Genomic DNA, 12,820 nt, shown 5'->3' on the forward strand with positions numbered 1-12,820 from the left:
TAGATACTACTAGTGTCTAGTATCTAGATAGCTACTAGTTAGATACTTGATAGATACTTGATAGTTGACAGATACTTGATAGAAACTAGATACTAGACCAGGAGTGCCCAAAGCGGGGCCCGCGTCCCAAATTTGTCCCACCAAAACAATTCTGTTGGCCCTTCTGAGAGTGACCTACTTTTGCGCTGCGTGTCTCGGTATTTATTAATCACAGTGTGTTGTAGCATCAACTTTCAGTTTTTCAACTTTTATTGCAAAGGTTGTGAACATCGACAACAGTATAGGTTAAAAAATGACTTGTAAAAGAATTGATGCTGAACTTTCAAAATAATCTAATGTGGCATTTTCTTTGAGTTAACGAATGAGGTAAAGTTACTGTAGGTGCTGTAGATGCAGGTTTTTTTTACATTTTGCACAAAATTTCTGCAATTGTTGATTTTGTTCTACTAAAACTAGGCTTTTGCCATAGTTACCATTTGTTTAATATAGCATGTTATTTGCATAGATAGAATCAAATGTAATTTGCAGTTATAGGTGTTTCACGCTTGACATCGCCAGGTTTGGCCCGCGACTCGCAGGCACTTTTTCATTTTGGCCCTCGGAGACAAAAAGTTTGGGCACTCCTGTACTAGATAGATACTAGATTCTAGATAAATACTTGATAGATACTAGATAGATACTTGATAGAAACTAGATACTTGATAGTTACTAGATACTTGAACGAAACTAGATAGATACTAGATACTAGATAGATACTTGATAGATACTAGATAGATACTAGATAGATACTAGATAGATACTAGATAGATACTTGATAGAAACTAGATACTTGATAGTTACTAGATACTTGAACGAAACTAGATAGATACTAGATAGAAACTAGATACTAGATAGATACTTGATAAAAATATAGGCTACTGTACAATATTGCTGATGCTACTTGTTCATGATTTTTATTGCAGATGCGATGAAGGATTTTTTGGGGGAGTGTTTTTATTTGGGACCTTGCATCTTCTGCCTGAGGGGAGCTGTTTGAATTGTGAATGCAGAGGATGCCCGCGGTCAGCAGTGATCAAGGCGGCTTTCCTGCTCACCGCCTGCTGGTAGAGATCAGAAAAGGGGTCTGTGGTGAACCTGTTTTCTGATCCGGGAGAGTTTCGTTTTGTGTTTAGCTGTGGGAAAGTTTTACCAGGATCTGATGTTGAAGGTGAGATTGGATTCGATGAGTGACCGGTAGACAACCGTTAAAATGTCTTTGTTCATATTTCCTGAGCTTCCTGAGCAGGTGAAGTCTGTGCTGGGCCTCCTTGCAGATAGCATCACTGTGTGGGGCAAAGGATAGGCAGGTGTCGATCTCTGTATCCCTGATGTTTAAAGCAGTACTAAGTAACTCTTCCCCCTAGAGGCCATAAGCGCAACAGCAGGCGTCGTAGCAAGTTACGTTTTTTTTTTAACTTATTAATTGTCTTGGAGAGTAAATACTACGCTGACAGGAAAGGCGAAGGGAGAGAGGGATATTGTGCATCCAATTATACAATGGAAATCATTGTTTTCACTCAGACTTGGCTGTAAATACTGTTTAAAGTGACCCGCAGTTAGCTTTGCCCGTTAGCATGTTAGCTTCTTCTTCGTGATTCCATTAGTGTGTATTGCTTGCTCCGGTCCGGTGGCAGTCAAGTTGCAAACATGGTTTTCTGGCCAGAGACACCATGGGGAGATGAAAGACCCTCCAATCATCTCATTAACACTTGTATTACCCCCACAGGGACTACGAAAAGGATTTATTAAGGTAAACACGTTACTTAGTACTGCTTTAAATGAGGACAGCTGGTCATCGATCCTGAGAGGCTCAAACAGGGGTGTTGCTACGTACTCCTTGTATCCTTCAGTTTTTGTGGTTAAAAACGACACTAATCATTTCCACTCTACTGGCAGATGCCATCGGGAACTTGACGAAATCACGCCTGGTCCCAGACTACAGCCTTGTAAAGCTCGTGGTCTGACTAACCAGGCAACCAAGTACCACCGGTGATACCTCACATTGAAGCAAAACTTCAGCGCAAAGTCGTTTTCTCCCCTGTCCTTCCAGTTTTCATATTATTTCCTTGTCCCTAAATTTGCATCCGTTTTTGTACCCTCATTCGCCCCTTTAGCGCAGTGCTATATAAATGGCACCGGTTCTTTGCAACCAGCGCCCCTATTGCCGTGCGTTCGCCCGGAGGCTCGTGAAATAATGTTGTTAAATCAAGGAAGCACTGATGCTAATGAGTTAAGCGGACAGGATGATTGGTATTAGTGAATTTTAAAAAGGCAATAAACGCTCTGCCAAACCGAGTCGGAGGAAGGATTAGGCGATTCCTCTCTCCAGCTGTGCCGCCCATTCACCGCCGTAAAATCCCATCCGTCTCACGCTGCCGCATCTCACTGACTGCCCAAAGCTCTCAGCCAAACGCCTCACCTGTGGAATTAGCGCTGGGCATGACCTGGAGCGTCCCGGCAGCTGTGGATGAGCTTTTACCTTTGAGAGTCTCTTTGGGCATTTCGGGTCCTGCATTCGCCAGTTTTCATGCTTTTTATTTAAATGGACACACAAGTATTGGAGACTGAAATATGGAATGCCGAACTAACACAAGAATCCCATACGTTTGGCTGCGTACGTTCATAGAGGTCTACACTACTTTGTTGGCAGGTTTTGGTTTGTGATTGGTTGTTCAGCTCTCCTTTGAATAATGCAAATTCATGTGACGGAGGCTGTTTTTGCATTGAAATGTTCAGAACGACTTCCGTGAAAGTGACCAGACTTTAACAACAGAGAAGCACATCAGCGGGCGGCGTCAAGTGTTCTGAACTCTGGAGAAAGTGACAGACTGAATAGGCATTACTCAAACCTGCCTGAATGACCGAAATTACTTCCTATGCAACTACAATTTTGTGCATGATTAGTATAAAGCAGGGGTCTCAAACCTTGTGAGCTATTACCAAAATTAAATGTCTGGGGCTTCTGTATTCGCCTTAATGCTTAGATAATGTGTTCATCATGTTCAGAACAAAAAGAAGAGGTTTTAGACTTTTGTTTGTTTACGCTGTTGTGCCGTCAATTCACATTATGTGACTAAATCGTCCTGTTTTCGACAAGATTTGTGCTCGATAGTCATGGATCGATGTAGATAGTCTGCTCAGGAGGGACGGCCTGCTGTGAAAACCTGAGATTTCGTGACACAAATTAGGGTTAGGAACAAGGACATGGTTAAACCTAAAAGCCTCTGTACCTGATGTTTTTCCCGTAGATTGTGGAATTAAATTCATTTTCCCTCCAAAAGTGAATTGTAAACTCTGCCCAAGAACTAGCATTATTGTGGAACATGCTTATAAAGTCATTCCTGTGAAGAATTGGGATGTTAGAAATGCAATCGGAATGTTGGGAATGAGTTTAGACCCCAGCTAAATATCTAAAATTCACAAACACACAACAAAGCAAACAAAGAAGAAGCAGCAGCAGAAGAAGAACTTTATTTGTTGTTCACAGACATAGTCACAAAGCACTTTACATGACCACTAGGGCTGCTCGATTATTGAAAAAATAATAATCACGATTATTTTAGTCATAATTGAAATCACGATTATTCAAACGATTATTTGTTGCCTTTAAAAAAAGAGTCTTTATTTTATTCATATATTAATTAATTTAAAAAAAAAAACAATATGCTGAATATTTTCTGTTTTCTGAACAGTCATAAAAGTACAAATGATTTCAAGTATGCCTCGATTAAGGAGAGGTCTCTCTTTCACACCTGCCCCCTGCTGGCCAGCCCTCACTCCTGCGCAAGCAAACTGAGCAGCGCAGTCAATGAGCACTGCGCTTCTGGGGATTCCCTTTTACAAAGCGGACCTTAATATCATTAGATTGTGTGATATAAATTGTCATGCTTTGTAAACAAATAAATCAATAAAATTTGTAAATGAATAAAATAAACATCAAGTATAATGAAACTCAATTTTATTCAGTTGAAAGAACAGGGAGAAGTGTTAATAAATGTACAGACGATAAATATGGAGCCCAAAAATATATAGTCTGGTATAGTATGATTTTTATTGAACGATAAGTCGATGTAGTATTTGTCGTACCAGCCCAAGCGCTAACCTCTGCGCTATAAATAACCCGAACGTAAGATGTTGGGGTTATTTGTATTTTCTGACAATATGTTGTGCAGTAAAGTGAATGTTACCATGTGATGCAAATTGATTGGTCCAGTCCTGGTCAAATATCCACTGCCAAAAGAAAATGCATCTATAATGTGGCTTGTAGAAATGTCAAAGTCTTTGGAGTTTCTTTTCATTGATGAATTTTAGTGAAACGGCAAGAAAACTAGTGATCCTGTGAGCACTCTGCCTCTCCTCATTTACTTTTCTATTGACTTACCATTTGCGACTGTCCCAATTTTCCTAACACGTGCTTTCTTTGTTCGACAGGAGGAAACCAGAGACAACCCCACGGTAACACAGGGTGGACAACAAAGGGGTAAGACATACTAAACACCTCGTCTCGGAGCTTTGTTACCGTGTTACTGTGTCGGCAGGAGCAAGATGAAAGCCCATGTATTTTTAATATTGACATTAACCGGGATCTTAAAATGGCAATAGGTGTTTATGGCGTCATGCACGGCCTGTATCGTTTCAAGGCTTGGCATTTCCATCTAGACTTGTGACCTTCTGTGGAACGAAATGGACATGTTATATCTCCACTGTATCCCAGTAATGCTGCTATAAAGCGCCCACAGTCGACGTGATGTTATTTAATGTCAGTGACTCCGGACTTTTTGGCAGTTCAATGTTATGATTTGCTCCATTTTTAGAGTTTTAAGTCTTGCTTGACTCTTATTTTTGACATCAGATATATGTCGGTCTATTAAGGCGAGACAGGGCAGGTGAAAATATAGATTTTTTACGCGGTGGTCAATGTGGAGATTTTCTGCTAGGTTTCTCCCTTATCGTCTAAGTTTTCTTGTCTGAGTTTAAAAAAAGAAAAAACTAACCCTGTACGACACTTATTTCATGACTTTTTTGCCCACTAGCGAGGAGGAGATAATCCCAGAAGTAACTCCGACATCGCGCTGCAAAAGCCGGGTTCCCACGCACATTCATTCACAAATATTGACATATTTTATCTCCACGTGTTCAGTGAAGGCTGCCTTAGATGACGCTATAATCCAAATATGGTCATTTCCTTGGTGGGAGAAACCCACTACAGAAGACCGGAGAAAGGCACTCAAACATGCGCAAATGATTCAAAACCGTTCGTTCCAGTACAGTCAATATTTTGAAGGTTTTTCAGAGGGATTTTTTTTACATCTAATTCCCAGCCTTTGAACCCAGAACCCAGATATTTTTTCACTTATGATTAGATGATTCAAAAGCTATAGATATCCAAAATCCCCTCTGAAAAAAATCTTTATGTCAATAAAATAAAACCATAGATTTAGATTTGGGTCTGTCCATACATATAATTACAACACTTTTTGTCATATTTATGCCAGAAATGTTAAGCAAAAGTTTAAAATTTATATCTCTAAATGTATTTATTTGATTATTCACCTGCAGTGTCTCGCCTTAAGTCGTCTGTTTGCTTTGGAGAAGATCGAGGTCCCTCTTGAAAACGAGATTGTTCACCTTAATGATTAAAAAATGAATAAAGTCTTAGTCCAGTATTTGGGCTTGGGTTAGGATTAGTCTAGGTGTACACTTTGTTTCCTCCTGAGAATATTGAAGTCGGTGCTCTATTGAATTGAAAATATTTTCCGCACTGGTTTGAAAGGATTACTTGTCGACTTGCTGCTCACTTTCTGCGTTCTTCTTCAGAGTTGGTCACATGACGTTGTGATTTTGCTTAGATTTTGTCTGTTTCTCCTGGTGTTGTAGGCCTAATAGTGATGTAACGTTATCCATACTAAAGCTCTGAAGTATCATACCTGGTCCCATTTTTGCAGAAATGCCTTCATGAGCATCGCCGTTTAGAAAAGGGGAATCTTATTCATGTAGAACTTTACCCATGACACGAGTCAGCCAAAGCACTTCACGAGGGACAGTTTAGTGCGCTCATTTATAATAAACTCCACTTAATTTCTTTCATGTTCTTCCCCAAAGTCATGAGTTGTTTATTTGGCTCCAGCTGTGCATCATCATTTGCAACTTTTATCTTTGTAGCAGATGTTGTAAAAGGCATTGGCTTCAGCCTCATCTATATCCACTGGGTTTGTTTGCATTATTTGTTTTTTTTTGTGTCAATTATATATAAAAAAACAAACAAACAATGGTTTTCATTTTTTTTTAACAGCGATTTCTCTCTCTCTCTCTCTCTCTCTCTCTCTCACACACACACACACAATCTTGTACTTCTATCTTAGTGAGGACACTCATAAACATGATGTATTACCCAGACCCTATGGTTAAGGCCCCTAACCTTAATCCTAAACATAACCCTAATCTAAACCCAATTCTAACCTAACCCTAAACCACACCTTGACCCTCAAACAGTCCTTCAAATAAGTGAGGACCACCCAAAAATGTCCTCAATTTGTTGGTTAAAAACTCAAACTGGTCCTCACATTGCCGTAAGTACAAGAACACATACACACATATAATCGTGTTCTTCTATCTAAGTGAGGACACTCATAAACATAATGTATTACCCAGACCCTAACCCTAAGGTTAGGACCCCTAACCCTAACATTAATCCTAACCCTAATCGAAACCCAATTCTAACCTAACCCTACAACCACACCTTGACCCTCAAACAGTCCTTCAAGTGTGAGAACCACCCAAAATGTCCTCACTTTGCAAAAATGTCCTCACTCTGTTGATTAAAAACTAGTCCTCACATTCCCGTAAGTACAAGAACACATACACACACACAATCTTGTTCTTCAATCTTAGTGAGGACACTCGTAGACATAATGTATTACCCAGACCCTGAACCCTAAGCCCCTAACCCTAATCTAAACCCAATTCTAACCCTAACCCTAAAACCACATCTTGACCCTCAAACAGTCCTTCAAAGAAGTTAGGACCACCCAAAATGTCCTCACTCTGCAAAAATGTCCTCACTCTGTTGGTAAGAACACACATCCATACGCATACATACATATATAATGCCTACACTGCGTTCCAAATTATTATGCAAATTGTATTTTTGTGTCAAAAAGGTAAAAATAAATAAAAAAATAATGAAACTTGTGGATGGTATGGTGTCTCGGGGCTCTATGAATCACTGACATTAATCTCAGAGACCTGGGATAATTAGTTGTCAGGTTAAGCCCAGTTAAGGGAAAAACTACTGAAAAAGGGTGTTCCACTTTATTATGCAGATCATCATTTTCAAGCAATATGGTTAAGAAAAAGGGTCTTTCTGCTGATGAAAAGTGTGAAATAGTTGAATGCCTTGGTCTAGGTATGAAAACCTTCGATATTTCATGAAAGATTAAGCGTAATCATCGTACAGATAAGAGATTTGTGGATGATTCAGACACACTCGCGTTTATGCAGATAAAGGCACAATATGGACGGTTTCTGCCAGACAAACACATCAGATTAGGAGAACAGATGCTACAAAGCAGCATACAGGTATTTGAAGCAGTTAGGTGCCTCTGGAGTCTCCCGAACATCAAGGTGTAGGACCCTCCAGAGGCTGCAGTTGTGCATAAACCTTCTATCCGGGCCTCCCCTAAACTGTTAATTGAATGCTGATGAACAGAAACGGCTGCAGTGGCTCAGAAATACATGAGGACTCATTTTCAAACAGTCTTGTTCACTGATGAGTGTTGTGTAACCCTGGATGGTCAAATCAATGGAGTAGTGGATAGTTGGTGAATGACCACAATGTCCCAACAAGGCTGTGACGTCAGTAAAGAGGTGGCGGAGACATGTTTTTGGCCAGAATCATGGTGAGAGAGCTGGTCGGCCCCTTTAGGCCCTTTTAGGATCCCTGAAGGTGTGAAAATGACCTTTGAAAAATATGTGGAGTTTCTGACTGACCACTGTCTTCTATGCTACAAAATGAAGAGCCGTGCTTTCCCTAACAAAATCCTCTTCATCATGACAACGCACCATGTCCTGCTGTAAAGAATACCTCTGCATCACTGGCTGCTATGGGCATAAAAGGAGAGAAACTCATGATGTGGACCCCCTCCTCCCCTGACCTCAACCCTGTTGAGAGCCTTTGGAGCCTCAACAAAAAAAACTTCTATGAGGGTGGGAGGCAGTTTTCATCCAAACAGCAGCTCTGGGAGGCTATTCTGACATCCTGTAAAGAAATCCAAGCAGAAACTGTCCAAAAACTCACAAGTTTAATGGATATAAGAATTTTGAAGCTGCTATCACACAAGGGCTCCTATGGTCAAATATAACTTGACCTGTTAATATTTTTTTGATTGAAATAGCTTTTGATTTCAGTAAGTATGACCTCCTAATGCTACACATTCAACAAATGACCATTTTCAGTTAATTACAAGCTTTAAAATGTATTGAAACGATGAGTTGCATAATAATTTGGAACAGTGGATTTTGAGGTTTTTACTATATTTATTTTTGAAAAAAATACCGTTATCACTAGGAAATTTTTTCCACCACATTTAATTGATCCTCTACCAGCTAAAGACTTGAAAATTATGCTGACTCTCATTTGAGTTGACAATTTAGAAAATCTTAGAAAAATGTCATTTGCATAATAATTTGGAACGCAGTGTACAATTGCAACATCTTTACTGCGATTTCGAACTGCCGATTGTGACTAATCCCCAGCGTGCATTAACTTGAACACACGTGGGACGTCGGAGCCTCCACGCGGCCGCTTCCTGCTTCAGTCCGGTCCATCATTGATCCTGCTCTTATCTCGCCCTGATCCCGTGTTATTTCGGGAGTATGGGGATTGCTTAATGATCTATTGAGCAAATGCATCGATCGCCACAGTCCACCACAACGGACCGGCCGCTAAAGAGGAGCCTGAGGCCGTGCTCTCTGCTCACTCTATGTTAAATCCACTCCCATAGAAGTGTAATGTGCTGCTGGCTTTTACTCCACCGCGACCCCAGAGACGGGCTAATGCGCGGGGAGCAGCTGGTACACCGGCCCATAGTAGCTTTTCTGTGGGATGTTAAGTGATTATGAAAAATGTATAGAGCTGCGTCATATTGTTTATAGGCAACTTGCAAAGTGTCAGTCAAGGCTGTTGTAGCAAAGAGCAAAGGCTGTTTGTGTTTGTGATTGTACAATCATGAGCGATTGCACATAATGTACAAGCACAGACTCTTGCATGTGGTGTTTGCTCAAAGTTTGTCAAGTGCTGTTTTAGATGTAAGAGATGAGGTTTAGGTTTATATAAGAACTTCTTCTTACTTCCTTTAAGCACAGTTGGCTTGTTGTGTTCTTTTTGTGAGAACAAGTTTGCACTGGTGTTGCTGAAATGAATAAGTAAATGAAACATGAAATGAAAGGACAACATTTTGAGAGATTACAAACAAGTCCACATGGCCATTTACATAATTTACTATAAGCTTATACTGAATTACTTTTTATTAAATAGCCTAAATAACCAGACCTTGGAAGCTAAGCAGGAAGGGCCTGGTCAGTACTTGGATGGGAGACCATTTGGTAACACCAGGAAGCCTGAGTGAATGTAGTGAGTGAGTGAGTGGTTGGTGGTGGTCTGAGGGTCCGATTGCGCAGACTGGTTGTCTCTCTTCCGTCAGTCTACCCTAAGGCAGCTGTGGCTACAATAGTAGCTTACCACCACTGAGTATGGAGTGAATGAATAATGCAATGTAAACATCTTTAAGTGTTCAGAAAAGCACTATATAAAACCAAAAACATTCCCAAACATAACCCTTCTAATCTGAGCCGCAAATGACTCACATACATATACATACATATACAGTACATACACATACACACATACACACACACACACACACACACATAAATGTGTATATAATCTCTGTGTACAGAAAAAGATGATACTGGCTTACGCAAGTTTCTCTATCACCCACATGGAGTGAATGAATAATGACTCCAGTGATGAACATTAACAGTAAACTTCTACTGTAGCTCTAAAAACAAGTGCATGAGGCCAGGATGAAGGAGAGTGTGTTTGTGAGTGCGGGACAGCAGATCCGTTCGTGGTTGTCTTTGCGATAATCTGGTGCAGCGGTGAACATTTACAGTCAGCACTCGCTGTAGAAATCTCTGACAAAGCAAAGAGCTGAGGCGTCCGTGTTCTCAAGGCGTCTGACGACTCTGTGAACTTTTCACCTCAAAGTTGTGGTTAGGCCTGACCTCCTGACACTGATTCAGAGCGGAGCAGGATGTGGGCGGTGGTTATCAGCTCAACTTAGTCTAACACGGCAGCAGCGATGGAAATGAAAGAAAGTACAAAGTGAATATATTTACAGGTTCAGCCGCCGGGTCACAGGGATGATCCAGTAACAATAGCGGCTCGCTTCAAAGTTAAAATGCATAGGCTAAAGGCAGTTTCTGTGCAAAAAGTGTTTGAACTTAAAGTGTGTATTATGCTTTTTGCAGGTATTACAACATGCAATATTGATCTTAAAGCTGAAGCTAAATATCCAGTAGTTTCACTTCCTGATTTTCAAGCGATCATACCCTAAGTCCCTCCCACCCCCCTCTTCTTGTTCACGACATTAGTTGGATCGACTTTGGAATTCGACTTTTGGAAAATGTTTAGTTAGAGTTAATATAAAGGTTATGTTCATCAATCAGATATATGTATCTCTTATTTTAATATGAAAAGATTGAATAAGATCAATCAAAATAAGGGAAAACATTGCCCAAATCAATCAGACCTCAGTTTGGGAACCCCTCATTCCTCCGCCGTCTTGCCGGAGTCTGTGCAGCAGCCTGTATTCGAGCACGGAGCGTGACATTAGACTTTTAATCACAATCATTATCTGCTTTTTAGATGATTATTAAAATGGGCTAAATGCGCTCCTCGTCAGCGCCATTACCAGTCAATTAAAGGTATTCTCGCCTCTCGACTCAAAGTATTAATTATGGATTGAATGATTCTCTGGGTTATTAAAGCGCCGCCAAAAGCCACCCAAGTCACCGGCATAATAAGACGAACTGAAGGCGTAAAGTGATGAAGGACTGTGGGGGTTTCAGACAACTCTAGATTTGAGAGTTTTGTAAAGAAAATTCGGGAAAAGACGTCACCATTCCTATTTGTTACTTTCATATATAGATGTTATTATGGATATATGTTTTAAAGTCAAAATCAGCTCACAGTTTTCTAGATGATCAATCCCGAAAGAGACATATTCTTTTGTTGTTTTTAGAAGGTCACACACTCTTAATAATTTGTTGTTTTGTGTGGTGTTTCAATGACCTTCTGCAATGTTGAAAAATCCAGTGTTGGGCTAATGATTCACCAAGATCTAGCAATGATGATGGGAGAGTGTGACCACAGCACAAAGCCTTCTCCAGCACATCCCAAAGATTCTCATTGGGGTTAAGATCTGGACTCTGTGTGAAAATTCAGCATTTGGGTCGCGTTTGCTCGGATAGTACGGTTCGTTTGAAGTGGTGTGAACGCGCAAGCGGACTCTGATCCGGACCAAAGAAGCGAACCCTGGTCCGGCTGAAATCGTGGGTCTCGGTCCGGTTCAGACAAACTCTTAAGCGGATCATTTGGTTTGTGACTGAGCCAGAGAGCGGAACAAAAACAGGAAGCGGAAGTTGCACAACATTGTGTGTAAAGACAGAACAGAGCGGAGACAATCACGACATTCATAATGGAATTTACTGGGTCCTATTTCAAATGAAAACACACATGCAGACCCTTTGTGATTAGAGCGAACAGAGTGAATAAGACATTAACACCAAAACTTAACCATGACTTGGAAATATTAGGCAGAAACTATTTATATAAGCAGCGAAAGAGGCCAGAGAGCAAAGCCCTGATTAGATCCTTTTGGGTACCTTTCTCCACGTCGCTTTCTCTTGGACAGTCTGTAGTTTTCGACGTCTCTGCCCGGAGCCTTCGCAGTTGTCTCGTGTGAAGAAAACATATCTCCGGGGTCCGCCAGTCCTGTGTTAGTCCTGCTTTAGTCCTGGTGTAGTCCCACTTTAGCGAAATGGAAGCGGAGTTCAATCGACCAATCAGAGAAGCGTGTTTCTTGTTCACTGTTTTTCCTGTGGAAGGTTTTGACACAGCGCCCCCACAGGCGTGCAGTTTACTCCCCAACTGAATCGAGTTTTAGGTGTGATGGCTCCTGAACCACTCTTTCACAATGTAAGCTCAATGAATCCTTGCATTGTCATTTCGTAGGCTAAACACAGAAGGAGTCCATTGATGGGATAACCTGGTCATTCAGGATGTTCAGGTCGTCAGCTGATCTCAGTCTTTGGGCACAAAGTAGAACTAAACCTGCACTGGAAAAAATGCCATCTAATCTTAGATAAATGGCTTGAAATGTGCTTGAATTAAGACAATTAATGATGATTTTGAGACATTTGGACTGTCTGTAATTATGATTGCCAATGGAACAAGCATTCATTTGCTTAAAATAAGAGAGATTTTCTTGAACACTTAGAATAAGACAAAAAACCCTTGAAATGAGACAAGATAAGAAACATAATTTTTGTTCCTTTGGCAATAAAAACATTGTCCAAACCTACGCAAAATGAGCACAAATTCCGATCATTTCAGCTCTTTTAAGTCATTTTTGTCTAAGATGAGAGAGGATCTTTTTTCAATGTGACCCACTGCAGCAACCCCAGATCAGAAAAGCTGGCGACAAATTTTTCGGTCAGT

The 12,820-nt window shown here is 40.6% G+C and overlaps 1 protein-coding gene across 1 annotated transcript in view; it reads left to right on the top strand.

The window, feature by feature from the left end:
• The first annotated feature begins 4,457 nt into the window (after positions 1 to 4,457).
• Positions 4,458 to 12,820, top strand: part of plxnb2b (plexin b2b) — a 307,007-nt gene continuing 298,644 nt past the window's right edge. Inside the window, exon 1 of the mRNA XM_079567075.1 lies at positions 4,458 to 4,519. The gene's annotated coding sequence lies outside the window, so the exon portion shown is untranslated. The remainder of the gene's footprint in view (positions 4,520 to 12,820) is intronic.

The sequence above is a fragment of the Gobius niger genome (assembly GCF_951799975.1).
Source record: "Gobius niger genome assembly, chromosome: 12".
NCBI classification, from domain to species: domain Eukaryota; kingdom Metazoa; phylum Chordata; class Actinopteri; order Gobiiformes; family Gobiidae; genus Gobius; species Gobius niger.